This window comes from Lagenorhynchus albirostris, chromosome 16 (genome assembly GCF_949774975.1).
Source record: "Lagenorhynchus albirostris chromosome 16, mLagAlb1.1, whole genome shotgun sequence".
Taxonomy (NCBI): Eukaryota; Metazoa; Chordata; class Mammalia; order Artiodactyla; family Delphinidae; genus Lagenorhynchus; species Lagenorhynchus albirostris.
In genome coordinates, this window is record NC_083110.1 from 58,557,567 (window position 1) to 58,569,705 (window position 12,139).

Below are 12,139 nucleotides of genomic sequence, written 5' to 3' on the forward strand. Positions count from 1 at the left end.
CTTTCTCGAGTGCACAGGTGATGAGGTGTGCAAGCAGAGAGAGTTAAATAAAATCGCTCTTTTGCAGTTTCTAACCTCTGTTATTGCAATTCCTTACTGACCTCATGTTGCTCATTTTCATTGAAGATTCATTTTAAGATTTTGGGCACAAAGCTTACAACTTTCCTCTCTTCTTGTCGTCATCGTGCATGACGTTATAGTCCTTGGGGGATGATCATCCAACATCCCAGCCTTGCAGTTCCTTCACCTCAAATCCAAAGATTGTCACCCTTACTTCCATTTCAATTACTCCTGTAATTGAATTACACCCTTAATGGACTCTGAGACCATTAAGTTGTATCTCTCTTAATTTCCACTTTATCACTTCCTTTCCCTCCACCTTAAAGATAAAGAATTGGTACTCCTCATTCTAATCAATCTAACAATTTGGCAAAATAATAATAACTTTATTGAGCATTTGCTATGTATAACATGTACTATTTTATTTAATCCTTATTAAGGTAGGTGCTATTATTATCAACATCTCCATTTTACAGATGAGGAAACAGACACAAGGACTTGCCCAAGGCTGTAAAACTAGTCAGCAATGAAGCTGGAATTAAAGCAATCTAGAGCTCTTAGCCCTTAACTGCAATGCTATTCTGCTTCTCATGATATAGATTGAAATTTTCTGTGTACATACCTTTTGAACCAATTATTCCAGTTCTAAGAATTTATTCTGCAGATGTCTCACAGTTCAGTGTACAAAAACAAATCATTTCTTCAATGTTTACAATTGCTAGCAGTACATCTCCCATCAATAGGAGACTGGAATAAAATGCAGTTCGAAAAAGGAGGAAACACTTTATATGCTTATTATAGAAATATTTCCCAAATATATTGTTAGGTTTAAAAAACAAAAATAAGAATGATGTGTATTGAATGCCCCCATTTGTGTAAAAAAAGGAGAATGTATGTATTTTTTTTTGCTTGTATTGCTTGTATATGCATAAAGTATCTCTGGAAGGACACACAAGAAGCTCATGAGGAACTTCCCAGGTGGCACAGTGGTTAAGAATCCGCCTGCCAACACAGGGGACACAGGTTCCAACCCTGGTCGGGGAAGATCCCACATGCCACGGAGCAACTAAGCCCGTGTGCCACAGCTACTGAGCCTGCGCTCTAGAGCCTGAGAGCCACAACTGCTGAAGCCCGTGTGCCTACAGCCCGTGCTCTCCAACAAGAGAAGCCACCGCAATGAGAAAAGCCCGCGCACCGCAGTCAAGAGTAGCCCCCAGTTGCTGCAACTAGAGAAAGCCTGTGTGCAGCAACGAAGGGTAAGCTGGGATGAAGTGAGAGAGTGGCATGGACATATATATACTACCAAATGTAAAATAGATAGCTAGTGGGAAGCAGCCGCACAGCACAGGGAGATCAGCTCGGTGCTTTGTGACCACCTAGAGGGGTGGGATAGGGAGGGTGGGAGGGAGACGCAAGAGGGAGGAGATATGGGGGTATATGTATACGTATAGTTGATTCACTTTGTTATATAGCAGAAACTAACACAACATTGTAAAGCAATTATACTCCAATAAATATGTTGAAAAAAAAACCCAATGCAGCCATAAATAAATAAATAAATAAATTCATTAAAAAAAAAAAAAGACACTCATGAATTTGGTTGTTAATGGAAAGAACTAAGAAGCTGCCGCTAGGGTGGTGGTGGTGGGAAGAGGTTTTTGGATCTTTTAAAGCATTTAATCATGTGAATGCATTACGCATTTCAAAGTTGAGTTAAACTCTAAAAAAAAAAAGAAAAAAGGAAGAGAAGACTAGAAATAGAAACTGTATTAATGACTGTGTTAATTTATTTTTTAAAAAATCAAGGCCTCCACCTACACTCTCGACACTGTTTCCTCAGACCTCTCACAGATACTTGTTTCATTCATCATCTTCCTCCTGCATCTTCAACTCACCCTCTCTGTTGGCTTCTTCTCCTCAGCTGACAAATACGCTCAAGACTTTTATCCCGTACAAAATTTTAAAATCCTCCACTGATGCTGTGTTCCCTGTTCCTTTCTAATTTTCCTTTAATTTCTCTCCTTCCGTGTTCAGACTTCTTGGTAGAATAATATGATGAACACTTGTGTCTCTTATTCCACATTCCTTGTACACTCATTGTAGTTTGACCTCTGACCCCACCACACTGAGAAATCCATTGGATGTCTTTCAGACCTTCTTTTATTTATTTATTTATTTATTATTGAGATATAGTTGATATTATATTAGTTTCAGTCTTATAACGTGATACAAATTTTTTAAAGGTTATACTCCGTTTACAGTTATTATAGAATATTGGCTATATTCTCTGTGCTGTACAACATATCCTTGTAGCTTCTTTTATACATAGTAGTTTGTACTTCTTAATCTCTTACCCCTATCTTGCCCCTCCTTGCTTCCCTCTCCACACTGGTAACCACTAGTTTGTTTTCTTTTTTTTTTTTTTTTTGTGGTATGCGGGCCTCTCACTGTTGTGGCCTCTCCTGTTGCGGAGCACAGGCTCCGGACACGCAGGCTCAGCGGCCATGGCTTATGGGCCCAGCCGCTCCGCGGCATGTGGGATCTTCCCGGACCGGGGCACGAACCCGTGTCCCCTGCATTGGCAGGCGGACTCTCAACCACTGCGCCACCAGGGAAGCCCCAATAGTTTGTTTTCTATACCTGCGAATCTGTTTCTTTTTTGTTATATTCACTAGTTTGTTTTATTTTTTAGATTCCACATATAAGTGATATCATACAGCATTTGTTCTTCTCTGTCTGACTTATTTCACTTAGCATAATACCCTCCAAGTCCATCCATGTTGCTGCAAATGGCAAAATTTTCATTCTTTTTTTTGTTCTTTTTTTGGGCTTAATAGTATTCCATTGTGTGTGTGTGTATTCATCCGTTGATGGGCACATGGGTTGCTTCCATATCTTGACTATTGTAAATAATGCTGCTGTGAACATTGGGGTGCATGTACCTTTTTGAATTGGTGTTTTCCTTTTTTTTTCAGATATATACCCAGGATTGGAATTGCTGTGTCATATGGTAGTTCTATTTTTAGTTGTTTTTTTTTTGGCTGCTTTGGGTTTTCATTGCTGCATGCAGGCTTTCTTTAGTTGCGGTGAGTGGGGGCTAGTCTTCCTTGCGGTACACGGGCTTCTCATTGCGGTGGCTTCTCTTGTTTTGGAGCACGGGCTCTAGGCGCATGGGCTTCAGTAGTTGCAGCACGTGGCCTCAGTAGTTGTGGCGCATGGGCTTAGTTGCTCCGTGGCATGTGGGATCTTCCCAGACCAGGGCTCGAACCCGTGTCCCCTGCATTGGCAGGCAGATTCTTAACCACTGTGCCACCAGGGAAGTCCCTATTTTTAGTTTTCTGAGAGAAACCTCCATACTCTTTTTCACAGTGACTGCACCAATTTACATTCCCACCAACAGTGCACAAGGGCTCCCTTTTATCCACATCCTTGCCAACATTTGTTATTTGTGATCTTTTTGGTGATACCCATTCTGACAGGTGTGAGGTGATACCTCATTGTGGTTTTAATTTTCAGTTCCCTGATGGTTAACAGTGTTGAGCATCTTTTCATGTGCCAGTTGGCCATCTTTATGTCTTCTTTGGAAAAAATGCCTATTCAGGTCTTCTGCCCAATTTTTAATTGGGTTGTTTGTTTTTTTGATGTTGAGTTGTATGAGCTGTTTATATATTTTGGATATTAATGCCTTATTGGTCATATCATTTGCAAATATTTTCTCCCATTCAGTAGGCTGTCTTTCTGTTTTGTTGATCGTTTCCTTGGCTGTGCAAAAGCTTTTAAGTTTAATTAAGCCCCGTTTGTTTATTTTTGCTTTTGTTTCCTTTGCCTTAGGAGACAGATCCAAAAAAATATTGCTACTGAAAGAGTGTTCAGCCTATGTTTTCTTCTAGGAATTTTATGGTTTCCAGTCTTACATTTAGGTATTTAATCCATTTTGAGTTTTTTTTAATATGGTATTAGAAAATGTTCTAATTTCGTCCTTTTACATGTAACTGCTTTCGTCCTTTTACCTGTAGCTACTTTTTTAAGGATGTTTTCATCTTCTTTAAACCCTCTCATATGAAATATCACATAGCTCTGGATTCTTGGTAATTCTTTTGTTCCTCTTCTTGTTCCCTCTGTCCTCTCATGGATGTCAAGGTTCCCTAGTCGCCTGTCCTTGGCCCTTCTCCATCTACATTCTCCCTGGATGATTTCACCGTTCTCAAGGTTTAATCTATCACCGATTCAATCTTTTTTTATGGTCATTTTTTTTTACTAATGTTCAACATTTAACAAATAGATACTGTTCTTGACCCTCATAGAGTTTAGAAATGGATGGCTCCTGTACTAGAGATGTCAATCATTGCCTCCTATACTCACGTGACTTCACCCACAGTTTGTGCCTTTGTGTCTTGTGACTCTGATTGGAATAGCAGCATACGGCAGAAGGGGAATCAGTTCTCAGACTGAGGTAAGCTAATGACATTCTTTTTGAGAACTTGACCCTGCACCATCATGAACCACGCAGGCAGTGGTTTCAGATGCTGATTTAACAGCCCTAGTCACAATGTGGTCTGGCTGTACATTTTACTTTTCATCCTTCGATATCTATGATACCTCTATCATCTGATTGTTGAAAAATCTTAGTTTATTGAAACATTTACATTTTAATTAACTTGTAAAAAATAAAGCTACCGTTTCAAAATTAAAACAAAAATCCCCCCAAACCGTAGTCTATCCATATCCACGGGGTATTGGTTCCAAGACCCCCATGGATACCAAAATTTGTGGATGCTCAAGTCCCTTATATAAAATGGCATAGTATTTGCCACTATCAAAAATCCCTCTTAGGAAAAAAAAAAAAATCCCTCTTAGGCACTTCCCTGGCGGTCCAGTGGTTAAGACTTCACCTTCCAGTGTGGGGGGTGCAGGTTCAATTCCTGGTCAGGGAGCTAAGATCCCACATGCCTCGAGGCCAAAAAACCAAACCATAAAGCAGAAGCAATATTGTAACAAATTCAATCAAGACTTTAAAAATGGTCCACATTAAAAAAAAAAAAATCTAAAAAAAAAAATCCCTCCTAGAGTGCACGTACCTGGTGAGGATGTTTATGACTCCCATTTTCTAGATCAGGGAACTGAAGCTTAGAGAGATTAATTAGAACTCTTCAAAGTAGATTCCACAGCTGGAAAATGAGAGTGCCAAGGTTCAAATTCAGGGCCTGTGCTATTAACTACTGTGATTATGATGTGCAGGCAAGAGAATCAGGAACGGGCAAGGAATCACACTCCCACTCACAAGTATGTAGACAGTGCACAGCTCAACCTCCCAGCCTTCCCCCGACACATACTCCCCCCTCCCATTCATTAGCACCCAAACAGAAAGGCAGAAAGGAATTGGACCTGCTTCTCATAAAGGATGCCCCCAACTGAGGTGGGTACCAGAACAAAGTCTTTGGCAGGTATGTTTACTTTGGAAGAAGAATGCCAAGGGACACGATTCCTGCCCTCAGAAAACTTAGTCTAGTTTATACGCAAAGATCATTTCCTCAATTTGTCCACAAATGTGTGGTGTGCTCAGGGATTGTAATACATGTGCACATACACATCACTGTGTGTAGTAGATGTAATAGTCATGTAAATGCACGTGTATATGGAGAGCACTGTAGATTCTCTAGAAAAAAAGTCCTAGTAGTGCCACTCTACTTATTAATAATGTAATACCTCATAGAGCTGAGCTAAATGTACTTTCATCCTAGCTATGAGAAAAAAAACTGTTTACTAAATATGAGTACAACCTAGACTTTAAGGATTATTGGTTAAACTATTAAGGAATCTTTCAAAGTAGGCTCAAGCACTTAGAAGTATCCATTTACATGCAAAACCAAGGCTCAGGTAATTGCAAATTCCTTAAGGAGCATGCTAGGTAACACGTGATTTAAGTTATATATATATATATATATATATATATATATATATATGTAAATAAATAAATATAAACACACACAAATGATAATATAACATTCCTTCAAAAATACTGTATTTAAGATTTTAAACTAATTTAAACTGGAATTCCCTCTACTTCCTGAAATATTCCAAGCTAGTATGGCTTTATTACACATGAAGAAATAAAGTAATGAAAATTCTAAGAGCTAAGCAAACCAGTTATGAAAAGGTGAGAGATCAGTGTAATGAAGAAAATTAGTTGTCACAGCTCAAATTCTAAGATCATATACTGCAATTTAAAATGGAAGTGAGGAAGTAATCCAAAATAAATAATAAAAACAAATATCCATTTTAATCAATGTCTTATTTTCTTCCATTAATTATTTCCATCCCGTTTCAGCTAGAAGGATTTCATGAGGGAGACAAAGTGAAGAAAAGGGAAACACTCTTTAAAAATTATAAATTTCCTAGGACCACAGTAGAAAATATAAAAATTGGATCTGTAGGGGTTCAGAACAAGCCTCCCCCAAATGGGCTACTTTTGCATGAGGCTCATTTTGAACTAAATGCAATCGAGACCCTGCAGGTCCAGGAGAAACTCACTGCCCCTCTCTTAACTACCGAGAAGAATTTAAATTGGGGATTTTTCCTAGAAAAGGTAATTACCAGAGATAAAATTTATCTTAGGGGCCCCATCTACATGGCAGAACAAACATCTAATTATCAAGCATCTGCTCTCCTTAATGTCCTGTGAATGACCCTCCTGTCCTTGGAAGACCCAGACCCCTGCTCCATTCCTTAGCTCATGATGGTGTATATACCTCATTTTACCTTTCTGTCTCTGAACCTCTTGTGTATGTGGGGCCTTTGACCCTCTTTTGTGTGTGGATTCCCATACAAAGTTAAATTTGATTTTCTCCTGTTTATCTGTCTCATGTCGACTTAATACTTAGAGCAGCAAGAAGAACCTAGAAGGATAGAAGAGAGTTTTCCTCCTTCCTGACAAGGGCTCAGTCTTGAAGGGAGAGATCTCGTCTTAATCTCCCACAATAATGCAGATTCTCCATTTGGTTGGAGGACGGGATAAAAGAAATGAGAAGGTACATTTCTGTGATCTTTAAAGTTCCACACCCTCAAGTAACCATTCAAGGCACTGCCCATTAAGGAGGGGACTAAGACATTCCCCTCATACCTCACAAATCAAAAAGGGGGAAGGGGTCCAAGATTACACTAATGATTGCTCTTCTGCATTATAAAACCCAGTATGAAGTTTCAGTAAGGAGTGTTCTAGATTAGGAATTGGGCGTGTTCTCTGCTCACGCCCCTCACTGGCCTTGTGCCCCGTCTACTTGAAAGCTCAATGGATATGAAATGTAAGGGGCTGTGATGACTGTTATTATAAATGACACTGTTCCTACCAACACTAAAAACCTTCAATGAACCAGGAACCCTAGAGTTCAACAAATGAGTGAAGAGGACACTAAAAAAACCCCGAAGTGTTTTTAGTGTTTCATCTTCTTAGTGTAGTTAGTCACGACTCACTTCAAATAAGAACACACATAAAACAAATTATTTTTTCTTCCCTGGCCTAACAGGCAAGCCTCAATTAAAAAAACAAAACAAAACAGAACATTTTTTGCTGAAGTAGCCTCAGGGAAAAAAGGGAAGAAGAAAGAAGACCACAGCTAAGTTTTTAGGTAAGACAAAAGTTACTCACTGAAGGAAGAGAAATTTTCTTCAGGAGCTGTTCAAGTTGATTGAAAAGATAATGGAAGTTTCCCCTGCTCATCCCGACATGTTGCCAGGGCTTTGGCGACAGTGGTTTGCTTGTCTCCATGGCCAGAAGTGACTCAGGGGAGGGGAACTTTAAAATTACTCCTGTTTACCTAATAGAACTCAATGTTCAGAATTAAAATTGGGCCTGTCTAGTATATGAAAAAACCAAGGGAACAAGAAAAGAGTTGAACTACACCAAATGAGCAGAATCTTATTGTAAAGCCAATGTAATTTGACAACCAGGGTTACTATATGCTATTTCTTATTCTAAATCGTCTACCCAGGACCTCTGATCTGCTTAAATTTGTAGGAGTCAAAATCATCCCCTTCGAAAGGACTTATTCACAGATGACTCCTGGAGCAACTGAGGAGAAAAAGTAAGTCAGTCACAAAAGTTATTAAAACCTCCCTCCCTGGAGAACAATCTCATTGATCAAAGTACCATCATGGTTTCCATGCTGGACTCAAGAGTCTTGTCTCTAATTATGGATGGAATTATTACTTTTCTTCATGCTATTTTTAGGTATAGCTTAAAGCTGCCCGAAAGATGTGGAGAATTTTATGATGGAAGATAATTTCAGTTCATTCAAGCGACCTTGGTGAAGTCAGCAAAGAATGAGCTGAATTCACTGGATGCTGTAGGTGGGCTGCAGAGCCTAGATCCTCCCTACAGTTGTATGCTGGGTTGTGTGTATGCATATGTGCATTCTTCTGGGGAAAAGGGCCATACTTTTGATAGAATTCTCAGAAGGACATGTAAACAAAACTTTTTAAAGAGTTGCAGACCTAGAGGCTCCTTTGTGGTTGAATGAAAACACTTTCAATGAATGTGTGTCATTAACTTCCATTTGCGCCTGTGAACGTCCACAGGTTTCCATCCAAAGGTGTTAATACCCACTGACTACAGTAAGGGTTTGGGGGCCTGTTTGTACAACACTTTCCAATTTTCAAAATCAAGTTATCTAGTACACACAGTGGGTTCCTAACAACAGGTCTCTAAAATTATCTCCAGCAATAGTTCAGGCCTTCACATTGAGGCCTCACAGAGAAGCCCATGGACTCTGATCTTTGGCTCCTGTCTTAGTCTCTCTGGAGCCTTAGTGTCTTCTAATTTAGGGAAAATAATGATAATACTGGCACCAAACATTCATATAATTGTTCGGAGTTGAACCAGTGTTGAACCAAAGAAGCTAATGTTCCTATTGGACTGGGCCATCTTGATGTCAGTTTCAGCACACCAATTAACACTGTCAACACCTTGTCCCTGCAAAACAAACAAACAAAAGTTAAATAACAAACAAACAACCCTAGCACTTTCTTCTAGGAGGTTTCTTATGCAAGTATAACAACTGAGGGCACCAGTACCTAGAAATGCCCTTCATACATCACCATCACCTGAGGTCCTGCCGCTCAAGGATAGAGCCATGGATTTCTTGCCCCAATTCCACTCCAACTAACCTGCCTTATCCTCTCTCTGTCAGCTTTTGTTCTCCTAGAGGAAAACACTCATCTCACTCCTTTATCCACCTCCTCTCCTGGTTTACTCACTGCAAGCAAGGGCTGAGATCACTTCCCCGGGCAGAAGGAGGGAGAGAAGGAAGATACTACTACATCCTACTACATATATTTTTGCTTTTCATCCAGGCACATACATATGGCAATGATCTTTGTAAACGTCTAAAACATAAAACTACAGTAAGGTGAAACATCACTGTCAATTACCTCACCAATCCTGAAAATGAATGGCCTTCCTCAACACTCTCCTTATCACTGATGCAAAAATTTTGCCCAAAATAATCAGAAGCTGTCTCAAATCTAGTTTTCATCACATAACTCACATGTTTAAGGACTTAGAGGGGGAGATCCTTATCATTTATCTCATAAATACATCCTACAGGTGACTGTTTTCAAGCCTCTGGAAATTTTTCAGTCACATGCATACCCCATAACCATCATTTTTTAGTCGTGTCTTCAGGTCAGTTTCAGTCACACTCACCTTACTCAGTCCCATCCGAACACGCCCAACTGAAGCCTCCCACTGTCATCCCAAGAAGACCCCTCTCTTTTCTATGATTTAGCACATGTCATACACTGCGATGTTGGGATCCCCTTCCTCAAGGGAAGGTCTCTTACTTCTACTCACATCTGGCATGGGCGGGCCTCAATGTTGCGGAACAGTGAATAAGCATTGTGTCCCCACCTCTGAGACACTGATTCACGTCCATCACGCTTTTCGCAAACTTGGCGGCAGATTCACGTTGTCTCTGCAGCCTTCTCTGATGGACCTGTTCTACACCAACCCTTCTGCTACTACCATCACCATCAAGCAGTCCTTCCTGCAACAGATACTCACTGAGCCTCTATCACAAGCCAGGCACTGCTCTCAGGCTGGAAACGAAGCAATGGACCAAACAGATAAAACTCCCTGCCCGCCTGGAGCATACATTCTAATAGGGGAGAAGTGGGTGCCCTGGAAATCTCACATTCAATTTGAACTTCATTATAAGTTAGTTGTTTTGAGTCTATATCGAGTCAAGTGACCGTCTAGACTCCTGTTGGAGATCTTCTGCAAAGATGGGTACCAACAACTCCTCCTAAACCTGCAGACATAGGACTACTCTTCCTGTCAGGAGGCAGACTCTTATTTCCTCTCTACCTGAACCTGCGCTGCCCTGTGACTTGATCGGCAGAATCATCAGAAGTGACTGCTGTGCCAGTTCTGGGCCTGGGCCCTAAGAGGCCTGACAGCTCCCGCTGCCTGGGAAACCGGGTGCCATGTAAAGAAGCTCAGCCTATCCTGCCAGAGAGAAGGCCATGCGGAGAGAAGGCCCCGAGGATGAGAACCGTGGCACTCGGGTGACAGCCAGCAAGAGGCCGCAGACACCTGAGTGAGGCCACCTCAGACCTTCCAGCCACCAAGTGAACGCAGCCCCGTGAGTGAGCCCAGCAAACACCACTGGAGCAGAGATCACCCCCCATGATAAATTCCTGAACTTCCGCATCACGGCCAATGAAATGGGGGTTGTTTCAAGCCACTAAATTTGGAGGGCCGGGAGGGGGAGTTGTTGTTAGGCAGCAACAGCTTAGCCTTAACAAGACAGTGCTCTTAACCAGAGCCAGGGGTGGCATCTTCTGCATGTTTCTAAGCCTTCTTTATGTCCATTATGGTTAGGCAAAAAGGAAACATCCAGTCAAAATCTGACGAGGGAATATTTATAAAACTAAATGGGGGATGGGATTCTGGGAAGATGCCGCAGTATGAAGCACCAGGACTCTATCTCCCACCTAGACAACAACTGCATTGGTAGAATCTGTCTCATCCAACCATTTTGGAATTTCGAAGGCTTGCAACTTCCACGGGAAGACTTAGATGGTAAATTGTGGTGAATGTCAGTCAATTTGGGCTCTTAGCACAGTAGGAGCTACCCATCCTCCATCCCCAACCCCTTGGCAGACAACTGTGCATGTTTTCCTGGAACCACTGCCCACAGCTTGTGGGAGCTAGGGTGGGCAAAAAGGACCCTGTCCTCCAAATATCGGCATCTCTGCTCTGAGTGCTGCTTCTGATCACAGAGCGCAGACAAGAAGGTGGGCAGCCACTGTCACTGTGCCTCCCTGACCCTATTGCAGCCCCTTCCCTCTGGCTGAAATGACTTACAGGGGGATTAAAAGGCCAGACCCCTTCTCCTCCCCTCCCTTCCACCCCCTGGTCGTTTTTCTTTTTTTTTTTTTGGCCACGCCACGCAGCTTGTGGGATTTTAGTTCCCTGACCAGGGATTGAACCTGCATCCTCAGCAGTGAAAAAGTGGAGTCGTAACCACTGGACTGATAGGGAATTCCCACCCCCTGGTCAGTTTTTACATTTCCCACTTTCTGGGGCCAGACATTAAGGACTGGGACATTCAAAAACAACTGCATGTATGGAGAAAATTAGAAAGTGACTGTGTGTGCTCAGGGAAAGGCTCAGAAAAGACTGGGAAGACCTTCAGTTTACACTTTGGCTGATCCTCAGCAAAGAGACTGCGTACCAACAGTTAAAAACAAAAACAAACAATAAGGAAGACAAGCAAACCCTGAGAAAGGGGAAAATCTGGTTTCCAGAGTTATCACATTATTAAATTCAAAAGTCCAGTGTTCTTAAAAAAAAAATCACAAGGCATACAAAGGAACAGCGAAGTATGGCCCACTCAAAGGAATAAAACAAATCAGTAGAAACTGTCCCTGAAAAAAACCTAATGTCTGATATACTAGACAAAGATTTCAAAGTAACTGTCTTAAAGATGCCCAAAAGACTAAAGGGAGATATGGAGAAAGTCAAGAAAACAATGTGTAAACAAAATGGAAATATCAATAAAGAGAAAACTTATAAAGAACC